Source organism: Ursus maritimus, unplaced genomic scaffold (genome assembly GCF_017311325.1).
Source record: "Ursus maritimus isolate PB19 unplaced genomic scaffold, ASM1731132v1 scaffold_7, whole genome shotgun sequence".
NCBI lineage: Eukaryota > Metazoa > Chordata > Mammalia > Carnivora > Ursidae > Ursus > Ursus maritimus.
Genome location: NW_024426885.1, coordinates 30,474,414 through 30,497,845, shown reverse-complemented (window position 1 = coordinate 30,497,845; position 23,432 = coordinate 30,474,414). Strand labels below are relative to the sequence as shown.

The following is a 23,432-nucleotide window of genomic DNA, read 5'->3' as shown; positions in this document are numbered from 1 at the left end:
GGAAAGGGGAAAGGGGAAAGGGGAAAGGGGAAAGGGGAAAGGGGAAAGGGGAGGGAAGAGAAGGGAAGGGAAAGGAAAGAGGGAGGGAGGAAGGGAGGGAGGGAGGGAGGGAGGGAGGGAGGGAGGGAGCTAGCTGGAGAGAGGTACCCTGCCCTGGAGGGATCTTTCTCCCCAACTACTTCCTGTCTCTTCGAAGAGGGGGTTGCAGCTGGAGGGACGAGCCTGGGGCAGCCCCAACCCTGACTCTGCCAGACCCCGACCCTGCAAACAGACCCCCAGAGGTCAGCTCAGTCCCCAAGGCATCACCCAGGGCTGCAAAGGAGCAAGCAAAGGAGGGGCTTCTCAGTGAGCCCACAGCCACCCTGGGACCTGTGGTCAGCGCACCCACGACTCACTCTCTGGTTTCCTGGTAAGGAACGAGGGCTCAGGAGGAAGGCGCCACTGGTAACCCAGCCAGTAGGGGGCAGAATCAGGTCACAAAATGCAGGCTGGGCCTGGCTCCAGATCCTGTGCTCTCAGGCCTGCCGTCAGCAGAGCCACCTCCAAGAGCCTGAGCCCAGGCCGGAGTCTGCCTCATGCTGGCTGGGGGGCCGCAGGGCTGCACCCCTGCCCTACAGCGTGGATGTCAGGGGTCACCGAGGACGTCACCATCTCCCCCTTATTAATGTCCGATGGGAGGGAAGAGGAGCTGCAGGGACACCGTAAACCCCTGGCCTCTGCAAGCCCCTGACCAGCTTCCGGACACATCCTCTGGCTCTGTTGGCAGGTAGGGCCTCTGGCACCTGCCCACCAGCCTCTCCCTTCCTCTCTGAGCATCCTCACTAGACTTTCACAAATGCCCCTTTCCGGGGCAGCTTTTCCTTGCCACAGCGGTGGCTTCAACTGCCCCTGTGTCCCAAGCTTGTCCCCCAGGCCAGCACTGCCTAGCACGTCACATATGTGAACTCACTTGACCCTGGCACTAACCATGGGGCAAACACTATTACTGACCCCCTTTTCCAAAGGATAGAAGGGAGGCTCGGAGAAATTCAAGGGAGCCCAGCTTGTGAGTGGCAGCTCCAGAATCCGAGCCCAGGCAGCGAAGGTCCCAGAGCCCCCACTGCATGGCTGTGCTAGCAGCAGGAACAGAAGTGGGGGGATGGGTGTCCTCCCCTACGCTGCACAGGAGGGAACCGAGCTCCAAGAAGTGAAGCAATCTGCCCAAGGTTAAAGCAGGACAGGGAGCGGTGGTTTACAGGAGGGCCCTACATCACGTGTGCCCTCAGGGTCCATATGCTGGGCAGCCAGGGGCTGACTGCTTGACGTGGGCTCCAGCGCTGGGCAGTTCCACAGCCCCCAGCCCCTTCCAGACCAGGCCCGCAGCACTCTGACCATGTCCTTCCTTTCAGCCATTCACCCCTCAGGCCTTAGGGTTCACTGGCAGCCCCAAGAACATGGCCCACAGGGCCCCCCAGCACACAGTCCCTGCGCTGTCAGGGCCACCACCCCTCCATCTGGGTCCTCCTGCTGAGACAGTGGAACAGAAGCAGGAGCAGGCCCTGAGCTCAGAAAGGCCGTTCTGATCCTGGCGCCCCCGCCTGAGCCACAGTGTCCTCGTGTGCAAAGAGCAGATACAAGCCTGGCAAAGACGCTCCCCCAGCTCCCCCCAACCCTGTCCCCCTGCAGAGCCTGTGAGCTCCCTCCCCTGCAAACCCCAGCCTCTCCTGTCCCCCAGCCCCCTAACTGGCCTCAGGCTCCCGTGGTCTGAGGGCTCCATCACCATCAACACCTGTGCCCTCTTCTCTCTCTCCTCGAGGGAAAGCATCTCAAGCCTGTGACACAGACACTTCTCGCCTCCGAAACCGTCCCTTTTTCCATTACAGCTTGTGCCCTGCCTCGCTACAACTGGCTGTCTCTGTCCCTTAATGGAACAGCCACTTCGCCCCTTCCACCTCCCGGCAGGTGGCAGTGGGTTTCGGAAGCCGCTGGTGTCCACCTTCCTCTCCTTCCCGCACCCCACAGGCCACTCTCTTCCCTATGGTCTTGGATCTCAGCTGTCCATGCGCATCTCAGGCACCCCTGTTTGGTCTGTCCCTGTTCCCTGAGACACACCACACAGGCTGGTCTCAGAACTGCTCCCGGGGCCTGCACCCCACGCTCCCTGCCGTCCTGCTCCCCAGAGCCCCCACCCCGCATTACCTACCCATCTGCCCTCGGAGCCCCCACCCCACACTACCTGCGGTGCACCCCCAGTGCCCCCACCCTGCACAGCCTGCCGCCGAGCCGCTCTCCCCTTTCTCAGCAATTCCCAGCAGCCCCTCCACCTTGAGAGGCCAGGAGAGCTCTTGAGCCTTTACTTATCTGCTAAGCCTGTTGTCACCTCCTCCTTGCCTGGAGAGAGCCCTTGGTGGCTCTGTCCCCTGTCCAGTTCCCGTCATGCAGGTGATTACTACCGAGAGGGTACACCCGGTGCTGGCCTGGCCCTCCTGTCCCCCTGGTCTGTGACTTTGATCTCTCCCTCTTCTTAAGTACACGCTGGCACTAGGCAGGGCAATCTGACAGGTAAACTACTTACTGACTTGGGAGAAAGGGCTGTGCAGGCCACACAGGCAAACGAGAGACTGCTGGCTCGCAGGGGCTCACAGTCACACGGGTTCTCTCCTCACGCACTCTGGGAGAAGCCAGCCACTGTGTCAAGGACACTCAAGCAGCTCTCTGAAGAGACCCACATGGAGAGAACTGGTGGCCTCCTGCCAACGGCCAGCCCCGGCTTCCAGCAATGTCCGTCAGTCATCAAGCAAACAGATTCTCTAACCCCAGTCAAGCTTCCAGACTCCGTGTTGACGCGCCCCCCAGAATTCAGACACTGAAATCCTAATGCCCAGGGTGACAGTGTTGGGAAGCGGGGCCTTGGGGAGTGCTTAGGGCCTGAAGGTGGAGCCCCTGAATGGGATGAATGGCCTCCCAGGAGAGGTCTGAGATGAGAGGACACAGCAATGAGCCAGGAAGTGGGACCTCACCACACACCGGTCTGCCGGCACCACGACCCTGGACTTCCCAACCTCCAGAACGGTGAGAAACAAATACTGTTTGTTTATAAACTACTTAATTCATGATATTTCTATTATAGTAGCCCGAACCGACTAAGACACAGCCCCAGCCAACAGCTTGACTGTACTCTCAAGACCACCCAGCCACCTACAGAAACTATGAGACAATACATGTTTGTTGTTCTTTTCAGCCGCTGTGTTTCAAGGTGATTGGTTACACAATAGTCAATGTTGTAACCAAACAGGGCTGCTCTGGGGAAATGGTCCAAGAGAGGCTTGGGAGCCGTACTAGAGAGCGTGCTCTGATTCTGAGAGCCTCTGAGGAAGGCAGGGTCACGCTCGGACTTGATGTGAATGGGATGCTCATATGAAATGAAATATGTTCATAATGTGGCCCCATTGCTTTGCACCTTGGGCCTCAGTTTCCTCATTTGTCAAATGCACAGACTGAACCAGATGATCTCTTCCTCTCCCCTGCAACGCAGTCCCACCACATGCTGACTACTCCGAGACACAGCAAGCCACGGCAAGCCCCACTGCTCCCATAAGCAAGCTTGCTTCCTAGGGCATCTGAGATCTTAGGGGGAGATGAGGGACAAGGAGCCCGTCGCTGACAGCACACTTTCTGAGAGAGGCAGGATAAGAGAAGACAGACATAGCCATCCGCCTTCTCCTCCCCACAGGGAACCAGGGAGAACAAAGCAAGGACAGCAAGGGCAAGACAAGGCAGGGAGGGCAGGGGCCTGGAGACTTCTACAGAGTCAGGAACAGGAAGTGGGGACCTCCAACGGGACAGTCATCTTGGTCCCAGCTGGCAGTTCACCCTTCAGCCAAGCTTGGGAGGGAACTCTGGGCCAGCAACTCACATCCATTATTCTGTTTAATCCCCACCACCATCCTGCAAGGAAGGTTTTTTATTTGTATCGATTAGTTTATTGATTTAAAGCCAACCTTGTTCCAGAAAGGCTTTAAGGTGGCTTATAGGGATTTACAAAACAGCAAGAGAGCAAGAGTGAAAAGTGGGGCAAAGAGAAGAAAAATCAATGGCAGATACCAAGAACGAGGCATGATGTCCCCCACAAAACTGTCAGGTCTGGGGCCAAGCATGGGCTCTGGGGAAACTCATCCCTTAACAGGGTCCCCGTATACGTATAAATTTAAAAGGACCAGTTTCTCAGGAGGATAGCTGTTCAGGGTACTAAGATGAGACAAGAATTCTCCAAGGATCCTTATAAAAAATGACACTGTGGCCTAATCAATAATACTAGACCCTTATAATAAATGGGTTTCGAGTGTCTGGTTCTTATAATAGTATCACAGTATAGTTCAGGAAATGCAATTCTAGGTGGACTCACACCCGTAGCTCCGTGGGGAAGCAAGGGACAGAAATCGGCTGTGCGAAGGCAGGAGCCGGAATCGAGCCTGGCATCACCCAGGCATAGTAAGCTTTGCCTGTAGCAGAAAGCGCCAGCAACGTGTCTGCAGGAAGAAGCCTTTGCAGGCCAGAGAAGCTGTGAGGTTAGTTAGACCAGAGAGGCTTTTGATCCGATGGTCTTTCAGACATTGTTCAGGAGCACCAAAGCTTACAGAGGAAAGGTGCTGCCCCTAGGGCAGGCAGGAGAGGCGACACCATCCAGGAGGTGAGGGGCCAGGGGTGGGTGGGAGCCACCCGGGGCCGGCCCACAGGAGCCAGCCGCTCACATGGGTGAAATGAGGAAAGGGAGGGGAACTTAAGACCTGGAAGAAGCCAGCCTCTAGAGGAGAGGAAAGGGTGGGCCTCAGAAGCCTGAGAAAAAGGCAGTATGCTGGCGGCACAGGAGGCCCTGGGAAGAGCTAGAACTCTGGGAGGAGAGGAGCCGGGTTCGAAGCCTGCTGCTACCATTTATCAGCCAGGCCCCTGGAAGGTGTGCACCTGAGGGCCTCAGTATCCCTGCTTGAAAACTGGAGATAAAAACACCTACCACACAGGTGTGGAGAAGAGGAGTTCTTGTGTTTGAACTTCTTTCCTAGGACCTCCATGGCAATATTTAAGAGACCGGCTTCTGGCCCTCCTCAAACACCTCAGGCCCATCCCTTTCTAAGGGTCTGACTGTTGTCCCCAGTATGCTCACTAGGGGGTACCAGAAGCCTGCCCTGGGCTCTGAAGCCTTCTCTGCCACCGCACCAACCCAAACGAAGCTCTTCTCTTTTTTTGTTTTGCCCCAGTTGACCTCCTATCTGGTCAACAATTGTCTTGTCCTCCCCAAACGTCTTTGAGGTGATGTTTCTCACCTCCATTTTCCCCAGGCTGGCATGCAATCCCAAAAGGCACCACCTACATCTTGCATTTCTGCTCTATCCTCATCCCATGGTGACCTTGTCGCAGATCCTGAAGTGAGCATGGCCTGGGGTTGGTCAGGGCAGAATGCGATACACTGAGACAGGGAGGGTGCTGGAGTGAGGGAGACAAACCAAGCTGGGAGCTGCTGGTGGCCTAACCCTGGCCAGGGGGCAGCAGAGGGTGCAGTGCCATGGGACAGATAGGGGTACAGAAGGAAGTCCCAGGCAGAACAGTGCAAGGCAGATTAGAGACCACGGACACAGCAGTCAGACAAGGGACAGACTGGGGAGATAAATACAGGCCTGGGGCCAGATTCTAAGGGTGAGGATGACGTCTTGGACTTTGACAAGCTCCCAGGGGATACAGGTGCTGCTGGTCTAAGAAGCACACACTGAGAGGCCAGGGTGTAGAGGAGAAAGCCCACAGCAGAGTGTCATAGTAGAGATGGGTTCAATAAGCCCTGGCTTACTCACTTAAATCATGTGGTCTTGGGCAAGTCACTTAAATTCTCTGGCCTCAGTTTTTTCACCTGCAAAATGGGGTGGGAATGAGAAGTGGCACCTACTTCGCAGGATTTGATGTGACAGGTGCTGTGGGTTCTAATCCCTGCCTATTACTCCACTTATGCTGTCATTCCTTCAATTCCTCAAATCCATCCTGCCACAGGACCTTTGCACTTGCTATTCCCTCTGCTAGAATATCTTCCTCTACTCTTCACCCAGTAGACTCCTATTCATCCTTCACATCTCAGACTACAAGACACTTCCCCTGACTGCCCCCTCAGCTTCAGACTCCTAAGACCCCATGCTTTTCCTTCCTAGCACTAATCCAAGTATATAATGAAATATTAGTATACTGAATGTAATTAACACTGATTTTTGGTTAATATCCATCTCGCACTCCAGAACATCATATCTCTCTTCCTCTTTTTTGCCCCAGACCATAATCTCTTAAGAGTACTGTCTCGTTTGCTCCCCTATAGTACCCTGGACCTAGCACACTGCAGGGGCTCAGTAATTTTGAACTGAACTGAACTAATGTGGATTCCCATCATGACAGCTCTCATCCCTCTGCATTTTCCTGACCAAAACAAGGGGGTAAGACAGGTGGTGCAGCTGAGAGGGGAAGCAAGGGGCTTGGAGCTGGACAGTCTGGTTTTGTATCATCATCTTTGCGAGAGACCAAGCCTCCTCCCTTGGGCACTGAGGGCACTTAACCTCCTCGGCCTAACGGGGCAGCCGCAGACCCAGCAGGAGCTCTGAAAGGGATGGGCCCTGGAGAAGCACTTGTCGCTCTTGTTTTATCATCAACCCTGCCCTTCCCTTCACACATCCTCATGGAACCTTTGTGACTAAACAGCCTTGGGTAGTTCTGAGGTGGTGCCTGGAACATGAGCAGGGAGGTGTGGGCAGCATTGGAGGAAGGTGACTCTCCTGGGGCCCCATAAGATAGAGAGGGAGCTCTCTAAGACCACACCCGGGGTGGGGAGCTCCAGTTGAGTCCTGAGGCCAAGATCCTCATGGTCTGAACCCCACCACCCAAAATCAAGGGCCCTGAGAGGCAAGCTGCTGCCAATTGCAGCATCCCCTAGGTCGGCGAACACCCCCAGAGACCCCAGCCCGGCCCCTTTCTGTGAAGAGAAGGGGGCAGCCAGGCCCACACCCTGACTTGGGCACTATCCCAGGGGGCCCCCTCCTCTTGCATACTCTGCCAGTCCCTCCAGCTTCTGCCAGGGCTGGGGAAGCAGGGCCTGGGAAGCCGAGGTCGGGACCCCATGTTCTTGCTGCTAATCCCCCTTCACGCTCTAACCAGATTGGGCCCTGCTGGCAGACTGGCCTCTGAGGGGATCAGCAGGGGGCCCAGCCAGGGACTGCTGGGCACCAGCCAAGGCCAGACTCAGCCCTGGGTTCCCGCTGCCAGCTTGCCAACCTCACTGCAGAGCTCGGGGCCTACTCTGTCTGCCTCTCAAGCCACAAGGAAGCTCTGGGCAGACTGGCCCGTCCCCTTGCCACTGTAGCCTGACTGGTGACCCGAAGCCCACCCAATAAGGGGCCTAGTGGGGAGGGAATCAGGGCGTCCGAGTGTTTCAGGTCACCTCACCCAGTCTTCCTTGTTGGTGGACTGTCAGGTAAAGACTCGGGCCCAGGAACGGACAAAGCCGGCCATGTACCCCTTGCGGGGACTCACACAAGTTTCCTAACCCCTGCAGGCTCCTCGGCTGTGAAGTGGGAACCATGGTGGGCTTGTGGGGCTTCACTGAGGCCACGTGCAGGGCTCTCAGCAGGCCCGGTGCTGTCAGCTGCCATGGCATGCACTTGAGAATTGTCTTTATGGGGCCCTGTAGGGAGGGGCGGGGGTCGAGTTTGGAAAATCCTGGACTAGGAATCAAGAGGCTGGGACTTGAGGCCAGTTCTGCCACCAGCCCCTTTGGCAACCTGGGGCGAGACCTGCAGTCAGTTCCCAGCCCCTCAGTCTCCCCTTCCAACAACAGGGCCCTCCCAGCCAGGTCGGTGTGTGGCGGTCCGGCCTGGGGTGTGGGCTGGATCCCCCTGCTGCTGCTAGTGAGCTCCCCCGCCTCCCCATCCCACCACGGTGGCTCAGCGCCCACGCCTCTGGCACCTGGGCCAGCGATAGCGGAGCCCCCGGGAGCCTGTTAGAAGAATGGACTTCCCGGCCCCACCTGCTGCATCGGGATCTGCTCATGGATCTCAGGTACTCCCAGGGGATGCAAATTGTGTTTCTCAGAGCTGATCTTGATGTGAATAAATGTGTTTGTCTCCAGAAGTCAAGTTTGAATAGGAGGAAAGAGGACAGGACAGAAGTGACCAGGGAGTAATGCCAAAGGGGCACACTGGGGAGGTGAAGGCGGAACTAGTTTCCTCTGGCCTCAGCCAAGTGCCCCTGCTGTTGTCAAAACAAAGGAAAGACCGAGGGAGCTGCCTTTGCCTCCTCCTTGTGGCCTGACTGCCCTCCTAAGTGGCCAGTTCCCCTTGCTAATCCTTGTGTGCCTCCTGACCCCCTTTCCTCTGCTCTCGTCATCAGCAGAATCGAGCCAGCAAATGGCAGGACCAACAGATAAACCAGTACCCCCAGAGGGGGCCTCCGTGATGGTGAGGAGCTGGCCAGGCAGGAGCCAGTCTGGGAGGAGAGCCAGATGACCTGGGTTCAAATGCAAGCCTCTTTGTGCCTCAGTTTCCTCATCTGTAACATAAGCTTGTAAGAAGAGTAAATAAATGAAAGGGAGTGAAAGTATCCAGAGGAGTATCCCGCACAGTAGGTGACAACCAATGGTACTGCTGGCAGGGCTTCAAACTACCCCTGGGAATTATTGCTGGGCGGTTCCCCTCCTTCCCCTCTTCTTCCCCTCCTACGCTGGTTTTAAGAGTCGTAGAATTAAAGCTCACACATGCTCTGTGAGGTCCTGAGATTTTAGCAAGTGTTGAATACCCAGGTTCTTCCCAGGGAACCCCTGATATCCAAACTCCTGCAGGCGGTTTTAAAGGCTGACATCATGGATGGCGGGGTTTGAGCTTTGCAGGAGAAACGGACTGGTCTGAACAGTACGTGCCAGATGCTGTCAGCTGGGGAGATGCCCTCCCTGCTCTGCCCTCCATACTTGCCCAAAGCCATGCACCCTCCTGTGGCTGCCCCCCCTCTCCAGCCCTGCAGAGTGAATGTTGCAGAAACCTCATTAGGAAGAGACATTATGCAGCCCTGGATGGCTGCACCGTAAAACCAGCCTGGGTACCATCTCCTCCAACTGGGCTGTTTGTTACGCAGCTACAGAGCGTCACTGTCATCAATCCCCACAACAGAGATATCAGAGGAGATGTGCACACCCCACAAGGCAATCTCCGAGCCCTGCCAAGATCAAGCTGCTCAGAGGCTGGCGTCCCATTCGGGAGTGAGTAGCTCGGGGACAAATAGGAAACAGAACCAGCAGGCAAGGGTCCCAGCTACCATGGCAAGAACACAGTAATGGCAAGAGGGTAAAGAAGGCGGCGGGGGGGGGGGGGATGAGGGCCCCTCTTAATCTGAGTGCCAGGGCAAGGCCTTCCCTACACACAACCACAACACACTGAGCCCCAAGGAAGTGTCAGGCATTCTACTGATCCTGAGCACAGAGGCACAGGGGCAGACAAAGCGCTTGTCCTGGATACCTACGGGTTGTAGAACCAATAACTTCAGGCATTCCCAGACCTGACTGACACACCTTGGTGGGGGTGGAGGGGAGCTCTGCAGCAGGAGCAAGAATCAAGATCTAGAGGAAAGAACATGAGCTTTGGAGCCAGACAACCCTAGGTTTGACTCCAAGCTCCACCGCCATTTACTGCCTGTGTGCTTCTAGGCAAATCACTAGACCTCTCTGAGTCCAGTTGCTCATGTGAATGGGGGTTAATCACAGTCCCTCTCACCGAGTTGCGGTGCGGATGACAAACCACACATGCCTTTCATATAAAGCACAAAACAGGCAGAACTAATCGATGCCGTTAGAAGTCAGGATCATAGTTACCCTTCAAGGGGTGGGGAGAATCAACGACCAGAAGGAGGTACAGGCAGTTTCTGGCTACGTAAGATGTTTTATTTCTTGACCTGAGGCTGGGTACCTGGGTGCACATGCTTTGTGAAAACCCGCTGAGTTATATGTATGAAGACACACGACACATACACGGACAGTGGCAGCGTGCCGTATGTATGTTACACTTCAGCGACGAGCTTTTGAAGATAACATGTGGAGCACCGCTTCCAGTACCTGGCGTCCCGTGGGCATTCAACTGCTGCCAGCGCCCTGCCTCCCTGATCCCTCACTGGAGGAGACAAATGGGAAAGACAATCTGCCAAGGTGACGAATTCCAGGAGAATCGGGGCTCACACTTCTAAGTGGTGGGGCAATATGCAGACTGAGGGGACGGTGTGGCAGGAAGAATGCCCACCCCACAGTGATGAGGGACTAGAGACCAACTTCAGACAGACACTGAGGTGGGAAAGCAGGCTCTGTGGGCACGTGAGAACTTTGCGCTGAGCGAAGATGCTGCATCCCCCAGGGAAGAGGCAGAAGTGTGTGCTTTGGTTCCATACCTTCCTGAAGAGAGGGGTCTGCCTCCTGCTCCAGGACGAGACCTCAGGGTCAAGTGGGTGAGCTAAGATGCTGGTGCTGGAGGGGCAAGGATCTTGGGGATCCCAGTGCAGGGGTGGGGGGAAATGGGCCCACAGAGCAGCCTTCAGAACATGTCTGGATTCTTTTTCTGCCTTGTTTCAAGAAGAAATTAAGGATACATTATTAAATGGAGAAGGTAACAGAAACCAGAGGAGGTAAAGAAAAAAAAAGACAGAAATGGGTAGAACTATAAAACAAGAGAAAGAAACACACTCTATAAAAGCTTTTGCACCTACTTACACAGGTGCCCTGGCTTCTCCCCACCTAGGGGACTGTGGACACCAATGTGCTATGCACTTCATGAAGCCCGCAGATGAAAACATGCTTGGGAGAGGTGTGGCCTTTCCTGGTGTAAAGCCAAGCATGGAGGCCTCCCACCAGTCACCATAAAGAGGTGGCCAAAGGATGGAAAAGCAAGACACTAATCAGCATCTCCAAAGGCAGCCCAAGTATGCTAGGTCACTCGCTTCTCAGTCACTTCTCCAGAATCCAAGTCACAGATCAGCCAATTCTCCAAAGGGTCAATTTGCTAAATTTCATTGTTTCCTTTACCAATTTGGTTTTTTTTTTTTTTTAAGATTTTATTTATTTATTTGACAGAGATAGAGACAGCCAGCGAGAGAGGGAACACAAGCAGGGGGAGTGGGAGAGGAAGAAGCAGGCTCATAGCAGAGGAGCCTGATGTGGGGCTCGATCCCGTAACGCCGGGATCACGCCCTGAGCCGAAGGCAGACGCTTAACCGCTGTGCCACCCAGGCGCCCCATCCTTTACCAATTTGGTTTTAGTTGGGTGGTTCCCCATTTGTCTTCATGATGGCCTTTTAGAATCAGTTGGGGTGTCCCTGCCCCAGCTCCCTGCCCTGCAGCCACAGGAAGAGACTAGGGTTGGTTTCACCATAGTTCAAACACCAGGAGCAGAGGCAGAGACAAATGGAACAGTCCTTCAAATACTCTAATAAAGACAAAATGCAAACCAGTCAACTCACACAAAATAGTTAAAGGAAGTAAGTCAATGTGATGAATTGGTCATTTGACAAATTGGCCATTCCATGAATTGACTTTTGGCAAATTGGCTTTTAGCAAAATGACATTTGGTTTAAATTGGTCTGCTTCTGACATAGCAATGTGTTTCACAGGGCAATTACTTACACTCATGGTCTGGTGCCAGAGCTCAGGAGAAGCTGTTTTGCAGACGGGTCAGCGCCACACTATCTAATACACTGCCTTTCACTAGACTGGCCTAACCCAAGATGGAATTTCAAATATTTTGAGGGATAGACACACTGCATAGCATGCAGGCCACCTTTCACCTGCATCATTTTCCTCAGTTAAGCTCACCAAAAATCTGAGGAGCAGACTCTTTGAATTCTCCCTGATAAGGACCTGGGAGTGAGATGGGCAGGATTCAATGTGCTTTGGGAAGGGAGAGAACCAAGGAGAGGGGCAACAGACTGGGCAAGTAGAGTCCAGGCTGTGCTGGGGGAGGGGGCTCTACTTGGTGCCAATGACCAAGTGGCCAGTCTGAGCTTCCCCAGGGAGAAGATGGGGGCCCTGACCAATGTGACAGGGAGCTAATGCCAGAACAGATATCTGATTCTATATGATTGAAGCCTGTGGCAGGAGCAATGCACTGAGGAAGCCAACAGATTATCACCGAGTCCCTGGGGCATTACCAGTCCTCTACTTCCTGACCTTTTTTTTTTTTTTAACCAAAGACAACACCATTGTCTCCCCATCTCTTGCAGTGCACTCCAGGCACTGTAAATCTTGGTCTCTGGAGTTGCTCAGAAGAAAAGGGGAGCTTGAGGGATTGGAATGGCATGAGAGAGATCAGCCTCCCTGGCTGCAGCCCCTAATGTCCCCTCCACATAGACACACAGGGGTGCCCAAAGGATATAAGACCCCTAACCACTTCCCAGCCAGGCAGAAAAACAGAGCCCTGCCAGGTTACAGGGCAAGGATGGTCTCCAGTCTGATGGGCAGGTGGCCACAGTGGGAAAGCTGAGGAGCTAGGAGGAACCCCTGCCCGGAGGAGCTGTCCGTGGTCCTGAACCCTCTTGGCAGCTCTTCTGGTCAGGGCTAAAGACAAATTTTGGATCCCATCCAACTTCAACCTTACCCATCTGGCCCACACACCAGACCTTGTCTATTGAGCTTTTTCCCCCAAAAGCCCATAGGAAGTTCAGCTCATAGCATACACAGAGATGGTCAGGTAAGCACCATTATGAGCACAATTCACACCATGAATCTACTTCCAGATAGGGCTGAAGTTTGATCCTCCCCCACTTCTCCAGAAGTCAGACCTCCCATTGCCTGGACACAGACCCAAGCACAGAGAAGTGCTGAAAACTGGCCCTGCCCCAAATACCTTCCTCCAGATCCTCCCACCAAAGCCACTTACTTCAATCCTTAGGACCTTATGGGTCATCACTGACTCTTGTATAACACATGATTATAATTAATGATGGTGATAATAACCACATATATTGAGCACATTTATTATGTGCCTGGCACTGTGCTAGGTATTTCATATGTTTTATATACATTATTTAACACAATCCTTAAAATAACCTTCTAAGATAAATACTCCCACCACTCTGTTGTGCTGGATGTTGACAGTGAGGGAGGCTGGGCATGTGTAGAGGGTATGGGAACTCTCTGTGTTTTCCCTTCAATTTTGCCATAAATCTTAAACTGCTCTAAAAAATAAAGCCAATTAAAAAATTCTCACCACGCCTATTTTCCAGACAACGTAACTGAGGCATAGTAACTTTCCCAGGCTTTCTGACTGCAGAGCCCACAGCTAGCCCACTCTGCTACACTGGCTCAGCACGTTGGAACATCAAAGTGATGGGTAGGTGGGCGGGAGGCATCTAGAAGCACATACATGTCAGCAGTGACATTTGATGAACTTGAGGGAAGGAGGTGAAAACTTAAAAAGTTATGATAATGAACACTCATAATGTTGACATTGAGTCATCAAAAAAAGGTTAAATTACGTTCAAGGCCCTCTGTTTAAGAACTGAGATGACTGTATAGTAAATTTTAGACATATCTCATTTAAAAAATGGCATGAGGTTCAAGTATTTTCCCTGAGCAGTCATGCCGTGGGGACAGCAGAACTTCAGCCCCTACCTAGGATGAGCACTGTCCAGGGACTTCTTACACCTTGATTCCTACAAGTATCTCAGAAACTGTCCCTCCTTCCAAACCCCCTTATGCTTGAAAGACAGAGTGTTGCGCTTTGGAATCCTGTGGTGAGGGGCTTCAATCACAAGACAGTATGGATAGGCGTGTCCCTAGGCCTCTCACCATGCCCCCGTTCCACTCTCCTCACACCTACCCACTCCCCCGTGTCTCACAAACCCTCTGCTGTTTCCATCACCATGCACATCACATTGCATGTCTGTGAGTCTCTGGCCTCCTGACTGTAAGGACAGCACAGCCGTTGGGAAGGATCCATCTGCCCTCTGCCTGCCTCCTGGAGAAAGACGTGAGGCGACAGACCAGCACCTGGGCCACATCTGTAAGTGGGCACAGCCACCCACCAGGAATGCCAAGCACACAAATGCCCCGCACGCCTGCCTGAGCTTGCTGATCACAGCTTTTGGTTCCTATGCTGCGCGTCTAGCCAGGAGACAGTAACATCCCGGTCTGACTCCAGCTTGCAGAGCCAAGGGCCTCCAGCCCAACCTTGTGCTCCAGCCCATGTTTGCCAGAGCTCTGCACTGGAGGGATTGTGTGGATCAGCACAGCCAATATTTCCCATTTTTCATCTGTCATTATTTGAGAACAAAGCCAGGTTGGAAAATATGTAGTAAAGGCTACAGTTTTACTACTCCCAGTGTGATCAGAGATGCGTGGTATTGGCATTGGTAGAAATGCAGAATCTCAGACCCCATCCCAGACTTTCTTTTGTTGGTGAACAGGCCCCTCAGAGGAACAGAATCAGAATCTGCATTTATTAAGGTGACTTGGATGCACATTTAAGTCGTGAAGCACTAGGCAGAGAACTAGTTCTCAAACTTAGCTGCACATTAGACTCTGGGGAGCTTTAAAAAATAGTGATGCCTGGACCCCACCTCAGAGATTCTGATTTCATTGGTTGGGGTAGAGCCTGGACATTGGGACTTTTCAAAGCCCGTTTTACCCATTCCGGCGTGTAGCCAGGATGGAGAATCCTTTTTCTACACATGCGATCTTTAACCCTGTCCTCTCTGCCCCTCAGGCCCCTTGTCTTGTCCTCCTCCACCCAGTGCACCTCCCCTTACAATGTATTTGCTTCTCCAACCCTTTCTTTCTCAGTATTTCCAATCTGCTAGGATTACTGATACTAATCAAGTGTCGAGGAAAATAGTTCATACTAGAGGGTGAATGGCTGACAGCCTTGATGTCCATGAAGTAAGTACATTTTTAAAAGAGGAGGATGTCATCACTGGTGACATCTGATCAGTCTGAGGAATGTAAAGAAGACACTTTAAGCAGAGAGGGCTTTTCTGGTCTCCTGAATTTACCTTTTCTATTCAGCTAAACTTACTATACAGGAAAAGAGCTATTTATAGCATGGGTAAAATTTACTACTACCTTTTTAAAGATTTCATTTATTTGTTTGAGAGACAGCACGAGTGGGGTGAGGAGCAGAGGGAGAAGCAGGCCCCCTGCCAAGCAGGGGCTCAGTCCCAGGCCCCCAGAATCAGGACCTGAGCTGAAGGTAGATGCTTCACCAACTGAGCCCCCAGGCCCCCCATCTATCACCCTTTGTGGTGACTCTGCTGCCAATGTGTCTGCACAAATACACTCCCCTCAGACTCATGAGCTGCCCCGGGGAGGGTCCAGAGACCAAGGGAGGGGAGAGGCCAGAACAAGTTTATTTATCAGATGAGGAGCAGAGGCTTGAACAGAAGCCAGAAACCCAGGCAACCCGCTCTGAGCCCACCAGCACACCCTTGGGAGGCCCCCCGGAGGAAGACCCTGCAGGGACGCAATGGGCTGCAGCCCCACAGGAGCAGCACCAACCCCCAGGCTCAAGGGACAAGGCAAAGCCACCTGGTGGAAGGCAAGGAACCCAGAGACACAGAAAGAGAGAGAGAGACAGACAAGCGACCAACAAAGAGAAATGGGCAAAAAGAGAATGAAGGAGAGAGAAGCTAACAGAGAGAAAAAGACAAAGAGAGGCAGAGAGAGACAGAGGGGCCAAGACCCCCCTGATTGAAGATGAGGCTCGGAGGCAGGGACTTGGCTTTTCACAGCAGCCAGGGGCGAGTCTGTGTCACGGCTGACAGCCAGCTGAGGTGCAAATGAAAAGAACCAGCGTGTGAGCCTGCTGGGGCCCTCAGCTCTGGGCGCTGGGCTCTAACATCCCCTGGCCTCTCTCTTCTGCAGGCCTGGCGGCTGGGGGATAATTTGCCCGTGGCTGGAGGTGTCAGGCTCTGATGATGAGTGTGAAGACTGCAGGTGACCTGCCCTCAGGGACACATCCTGTGTGACTAATCACCCAGCAGAGGTGGGAATGGAGTTCCGGCTACTGCGGCCTCTTCCCAGCAGAATCGCATCCCAGTGTGTGTGTGTGTGTGTGTGTGTGTGTGCGCGCGCGCGCGCACACGCCTGCCATGTGTATGTGGGGGGGGGGGTTGCTGTCCTCACTTGTGGCTGGAGAAGGAAGGCTTTTGCAGTGAGAAGGACCTGAGGGCTAGCAGTAGGCTAGGGGACAGAGCCAGTAGGGACAGGCAATCGTCATGGAGGAGTGGGGGGCTCTGGGAAATGGTGGTGTGCTGGGTGCACTGTTCGTTCTCTCTTGCACACCACAAGTCCAACAAACACTTTACATGTAAGTTAAGAACAGAGACTCTGGAGCCAGACCGTCTGGGTTTGAATACTGGCTCTGCCCCTTCCTAGCTGGGTAACTCTGAGTTTGTTGCCTAACCTCCCTGTGCCTCACTTTCTTCTTCCTTAAAGTGGGAATAAGAAATAATGATTGCATCTAGCTCATACGATTCAATGAACAAATATGTGCGAGGCGTTCAGGTCCGTCCCTACCGGCACGTGAGGGATGCTACGTGTGTTAGTTATCGCCACCCTTGCTACTGTTAGTCTCCCAGCCCCTGTAAGTGCTGGGCACTGGGCTGGGGGCTCTGTCAGAGCAGCAACCAAGACAGAAGAGGTCCATGCTTCCATGGCTTTCCATTCGGGTTAGGGAGAGAGAGACACTAAATAGCACAACCAAAGACCTTCAAGCTGATTTCCAAGACGGGGAGTGCCGTGTGGGAAGCAGCACAGTCCGGCTGCTAAAGAGTGCCTGGGAAGGAGGAGGCTTCGGTGGCCAGTGTGGTCAGGGAGGGCTGCCCTGTTTGTCCAAGGGGAAGCCAAATGGTGAGAAGGATGGAGCCAGACAGAGTCCTGGGAAAAGCATTCTGGGCAGAGGAAGCAGCAGGAGAGAGACAATGAGGCAGGAATGAAGTGTCAGGGAACAGAAAGTAGGCCTGCGTGGCCAGTGTGCCAAGAACAAGGGAGGAGACGTGGCTAGGAACAGGCAGGGACCACGCAACAAGGGCCCCACGTGCACAGCTAGGACATTAAGCTGGTCTCTATGTGGGTTAGAGGGTGTTAAGTAGGAGACAGGCAGGATCCACAACTGACATCTTCAAGACTGGCTGCTGGCAGGTGAATGAATTATGAATGGCGGGGGGCAGGGGGCAGTGAAAGCAAGAGTTGAGCCCTCTTAACAACCAGGGAGGGAGGGTTTTTAGGATGAGGAAGCTGAGGACCGGACAGCAGCTGCAGGATGAGAGGAGTACTGGGCCCACAGCACTACCGGGTGTGGAGTGCTTACATCTCCCACGACTTGGTACCCTCACTGTCACCACTTACAGAACAGGCTCAACTGGGAACCCAGCATCATCCAGGTGGCCCAGAGTATGGTTAGGCCCCAAGTCCGGCTGGCTCCAAAGCCCCTGCCCATGGAGGCTGGCCCCCTGCTCGTGCTGAGGGAGAGGAGAAAACCCCAGGGGACACTGGTTCTAAACATAGAGCTCTTTCCTGCCCCAATCCTAGCACACCTGCCCACGTCACAGATGGAAACAACCTGCTGGGATGGGAGGAGGGCTGTTCAATGTCAGAGGTGGTGCAAGAGGCAAAAACCCTTTATGATGCATTTGAGGTCATTTACCCAAGTCGAGAAGATGCCAACTCACCCTACCAAATTTTAGTCCCACCAGAAGTGTACTCTGGTTCAATGAGATTCTATCACCTATCCCCAGAACTCAGAATCTGTCTCTTGCAGAAGACAAACACTATAAATTCAAAGCACGGATTTATTTTGATTTTTTTTTCCCACTTAACATCAACTTCACAGCTGCATCAGAAAACCCACCAGCGTGGGCCTGTTCAGACACATGCCCTGCATCATCGCCACCATCCTCTCCCCGGAAAGGAGCTTCTCCTGATGTCCTCCATGAAGCCTGCCAGGCTCCCTAGGAAACTTAACCTTTGTTCATCTCACTACTACCAATTAGGGCCTATACTCTGTGAAGTTTCACGTGAAGTTGGAGACTTTTGTGCGGTAGAGTAGCAAATTATTACTGCCTGGCAGCAAAGATAACCTCGAGGGTTAGTTATTGCCCCGCAGGACATCAACCAGCTTTGTATCTAACTTTGTAATTTTACTTCAACGTTCTCCGTCTTTCATTGCTTCTAAGCTCTCAGTGCCTCAAACTCTCCTTGAGACAACTTTACCATCCTGCTGGCTTTCTCATTAACGATGCAAATAAACCTTTGGCACACAACCACTTTATATTTGTAGGAGAGTCATGTTTCTAGTTTTTTTACAGTTATACTTGGGCAGTCGTTTATCTTCGTCTTGCAGACAAGGTGAGGGGGGTTAAGAGAAGCCAGTGAACCAGCTGAAGGGCACAGAGCCAGCAGGTACACAGGTAGGATTTGGACACCCTGCAGTCTGATGCCAGAGCCCACAGTCCAAGTGCCCCTGCAGGTCTCACGGGTCATCTGCCTGGACTGGGAGCCTTCAAATGACCTGATCAAATTCCTTTATGTTACAGGAGAGGACCCTGAGACGATGGGGAGTGAGGAGGCTTATGCACCATCGCACGCTGGCAAAGGACAAAGGACAACTGCCGCTGAAAAGATGTTTCTCTTTTAATGACTGCCTCGTCTTCTGCCGTTTAGCTCAGATCTTTGCTCGGTCGAGGCCACCCACTAGGAGCCAGAAAGAGCCCCAGCCACACAACGAACTCTCCCCTGCCTGCTGGAGAGGTGAGGTATCTCCAGCACAGAGTCACTCCTTCGAGTGTCAGCAGGGCTCTGATGCTCTGACCCAGAGGCCATGGAGGCCTGAGAGGAGCAAAGAGGGGCTGCCCAAAGTCTGCGCATCTCCTGGAACGCGGGGCGCATTTTGCCTATGTGCGCAGTGCATCAGATTCTCAAACGGATGTAACTCCAAAAAGATGACACATGCTGCCTTGTTTGCAGAAGGCCCCTGTTAGAAGCAAACGAGCTGCCTGAGAAGGAAAACACGTTCATCTCCAAGCTCTTGCAGAGGTTAGCCTGCCCGAACGGGCCCATTTGTGACTATGAGAACGAAGCCATTCAAAAGTCTTTTTTTCTAATTGGGTCATTTCACTGCTCAAGTACCTAAAAGTCTCAGAATCTGTAAGACTGCCTAGGAGAGGTTCAGGCCTAGGGACCCATATACCCACTCAGATGCCACTTCCGGTGGCACGAGAGCAGCCCAGGGCCACAGGGCCTCACCCAGTAGAGTGGAATGTCAGCGCCGAGGTGGGGATTCTCATCAACTTTGTTGGCAATTACCTCAGGACTAGAAGAGAGTCTGGTACATCCTAGATGCTCCAGAAGTATTTGCTGACTGGATGAGAACCGTCCAGGAGGAGAGAGACATGTTACTGACTGGTGGTACCTCTCAAAGCCACGCCAAGGGCAAGACCCAAAAGTAAGATTAACAGCAACTAACACTTGTCCAAGGTCCCATAGCTGGGAGCCAAATCCACAACATGGACCAGGTCTGTCTTAGTCCAAATCTTAACCACACGACGCTGTCTCCCTGGGCTCAATCCTCCCAGCTGGCACAGAAATCACCTTTGGGCCTCTCCAGGCCCACCACACCCCTGTCGCCCTTCGCACCTTCCGATACCAACGCTGGGGCAAGAGAGGAGAGACAAGCGTGTCTCAGAGGAAGGAAGGGGTGGGACTGAATTAAGTGCCAGTGAGATTCTCAATGAGAAGAGCTGAGTTCAGCTATCGATGCCAAACGGTTCCTGAAACTAGTCTCCAGGGCAGAGACAAGCCATCCCGCTGCGGCAGGAAGAGAACGGACAGCATACCTGTCGAACTTGCATTGGTGCCCAGCACTATAATGGATGTGACGCTGTTGTGAAGCCGACGGGGCAAAATGCTCTGGACCCTGAGGCAGAGGCTTTGTTTCTTGTATAACTGTGTGACCTTGGGCAAGTCCCTCTGCACCTCTGGGCCTCGGTGTCCCCACCTACAAAATGAGGGCCCTAACATATCTCAGGCAATGCCTCGCAAGCCATAGTGTGCACACAAGTCTGGGGCCTCGTTCATGACCTAGGGTGGCCTGAAATCTGCATTTCCGACAAGACCGGTCCTTTGCCTCGCTCTCAGCAGCCACGCAGAGAAAGCTCTCCCTGAGTGAGCCTGGCAGCTGGCCCGGCTCTGCCTCGACAACTTTAGTCCAGCAGACAAAACAGCCAGCTGTGGACAGAGCCCAGGGAGCTAGCCAGCTGCCTTCTGCTTTTCCCTTTCCAAACAAAATTTGAGATGTCACTTTTTTTTTTTAATCACAGAACAGCTGAGAAAAGAAAACAAGTATTCCCTCCACCTCCATCTCTGACTCCCACCCCCACTTACCACTTGCCAGAAACTAGCCTTGATATCTTCCTGTCCTCTTCTCCCATCCCCTGCACCAGCACCCTTATCTGACAGGGTCCCCACAACTCCTCAGGCCCTCCCCTCCGCTCTCTGAGCTCACCTCTGGCAGAGGCTTGCCAGGCTTATTTTTAACAGCTCTGATTGAAGCTGGGATCCCGCTGACATTTACACTCCCTCATCATTATCAGCTCGAAGCTTCCAGCAGCCAAGCTAAAAAGGCTTCACAGAGCGGGAGGGGCTAGGAATGAAATGTCAGCAGCTCCACACTCATGTCTCTCGCGCGGAGCGGTCCCACCACCTTATGGCAGCCGCGGTCCACCAGCCCCCCCACCAGCCCGGGCCCGGGCGGCCAGCGGGATCTTGTCCTTGTGACCACATTTTCTCTCCCAAGAATCAGGACACGTGGTATGATTTAGAAATGCACAAATGTGAAAAGACTCATAGAAGCAGAAGAATTAAATCCCATTTAGTGGTGTATTTAATGAGAGCCACCAACAAGCCCCTCCTGGGCAGCTTTATCCTTATTTAGACGTTAGACAAATGCAAACCACCCAACCATCGCTCTGCTGAACTTGCAGCCGTCTTGCTCCTCACTTGAGTTCTGGAATATCCAAAGCTCCATTTTCTCCTCTCTAAAATGGGCTCACCATCTCCACTCATCGGGTTACTGGGACAGTGACATGAGAAGAGGCAGGTGCCTGCAGCCGGGCTCTGCCAGCACCCCGCCTTCCTTGGCGGCCCTCTCCCTCAGGGGCCTCCCTCAGCCTGCACCTCAGACATCAAATGCTACAACCACATCTCGTCCTTCAAGCTGCTGACCTGTTGAGCCTCAGAAAGAAAAGACAGGGAGCAAGGAGCGCCTCGACACTTGACTGTCTCCGAAGAAATTCAGGGTCATGTTTTATGTCTGCTCCGCAAGGTCAGGGTTCATGGGAATGCGTCTGACTCACCACGAAATAATTCACTCCTGGGTCACTGAAGCAATAATTTTTACAGAGAAAGCATTTCCAACTCAATGCACTAAAATGTCAGTTCATTAGGGTCGTGGGGGTGGGGTGGGGTTTAGAGGTGAGAATGAGGACCTCTGTGACTCTTCTGTTGGGAGGAGAAATGAGCTGTTACAAGCATAGAGAGGACACCCACCGCTCGTGATGCGTGATGATAAGATGCTTACGCGATGAGATGGAGTGAGGTGAACCACGTAGGCACTGCCACATAGCGTTAGGCCACCAATGACTTTCCGACCATACCTTAGGAGGATCATTGGCTTCTGGACCACGGATGACCATGGGTAACTGAAACCGCAGAGGGTAAAAGTATGTGGATACTAGCATGAAAGGGAACAGTCTAAAATGTATGATAAGCGGGTATCTTAAAAAAAAAGCCTGTCCATCTCAAGGAGTCCCCTCCAGGAAGTCTTCCCTGATTTACCCCAGTCTGATCATTCAAGATGAGCTTATAGTCTTGCAGCACTTGGCTATATGGTCTGATCTGCAGTCCACTACACCTCAGGAAAACATTAAATTTCTCCTTGTTTCCAGCATTCAAGGAAGCCCTTCCCTAGCCATACACTGTCCATGGGCAGCCATGGGCCTTGTCCTCTCTGCCATTCCCACACATCCATCTACAATCACCCACATAACAATTCTGTTAAATTATTGTTTTGATATTACCATTTCAAGTGAACCAGGAAGCCCAGTTTATGGTTCAATTTGCAAAATTCTGATCACACTGCCAGGTATCAAATGTCTGGCAAAACCAATCACCTTGAACTGTCACAGCTGGAACAAACAGCTCTTCCCAGAGTGCCTTCCACATAAACACGGGGGCTGGACCATGTAAGGGGTACAAACAGGCACGCGGGCACAGAGCTTGTCCTCATGGAGCTCACCGACAAAACTCACAGTGATGAATGGTCCTGATAGCTCAGAGTTCTGGAACTCTCACTATGTGCTATACACCACCACACTTCCTCTCCACAAAAGCCCTACAGTTCAGTGCAATTACGATCCTCAGCTCAGAACTGGGGAAATGAGGTTACTTAGGGATGTGGTAACTCAGAGAAGCTACACTGCTAGGAAGCGGAGGCTGGGTTTCCAACTCTGATATTCCTACCCCAGAACTGCAGTATTAACTGTGACATCAATTCCACCACCTCAGACCCTGACTGAGACAGGACCCCGAGTGACAAAGAACTGAGAGAGAGAGAGGGACGGAGAGAGAGAGGGAGGGTGAGAGAGGGAGAGAGAAAGAAGACAAGGACCCTGAGAGAGAGACAGAGAGAGAGAGAGAGCCGACCCTGAGAGAGACCAAGACAGGACCCTCGGTGAGAGAGACAGAGAGAGAGAGAGAGAGACTAGACCCTGACAGAAAGAGAGACAGGACCCTGACAGAGAAAGACAGGACTCTGAGAGAGAGAGAGAGAGAGAGAGAGAGAGAGAGAGAGAGAGACTAGACCCTGAGAAAGAAAGAGAGAGAGACTGGACCCTGAGAAAGAGAGAGAGAGACAGGACCCCGGGCGGGGGGGTTCCTGAGTGAGAGAGAAAGACAGGTCTCTGACAGAAAGAGTGACTGGACCCTGACATTGAAAGACAGGACCCTAAGAGAGAGAGAGAGACAGAACCCTGAGAGAAGGGGGCGGTTTCTGAGTGAGAAAGACAGGTCTCTGACAGAGAAAGAGACAGGACCCTCTGACAGGTCTCTGTGACAGAGAGAGACAGGACTCTGACAGAGACAGAACCCTGACAGAGACAGGACCCTGATAGAGAGACAGGACCCTGACAGAGAGAGACGGGACCCTGACAGACAGAGACAGGACCCTGACAGAGATAGGACCCTGACAGACAGAGACAGGACCCTGACAGAGAAGAGACAGGATCCTCAGTGAGAGAGAGATAGGACCCCGAGTCAAGAGAACAAGCATGTAACAGCCACCCAGCACCCACAGACAGGGCTACACAAAGGAACTGACTATGGAAGGAAGTCATATAGAAGAACACCCCTG

The 23,432-nt window shown here is 52.9% G+C and overlaps 1 protein-coding gene across 1 annotated transcript in view; it reads right to left on the bottom strand.

The window, feature by feature from the left end:
- Positions 1-23,432, bottom strand: part of SLIT1 (slit guidance ligand 1) — a 163,068-nt gene that overhangs the window by 53,823 nt on the left and 85,813 nt on the right.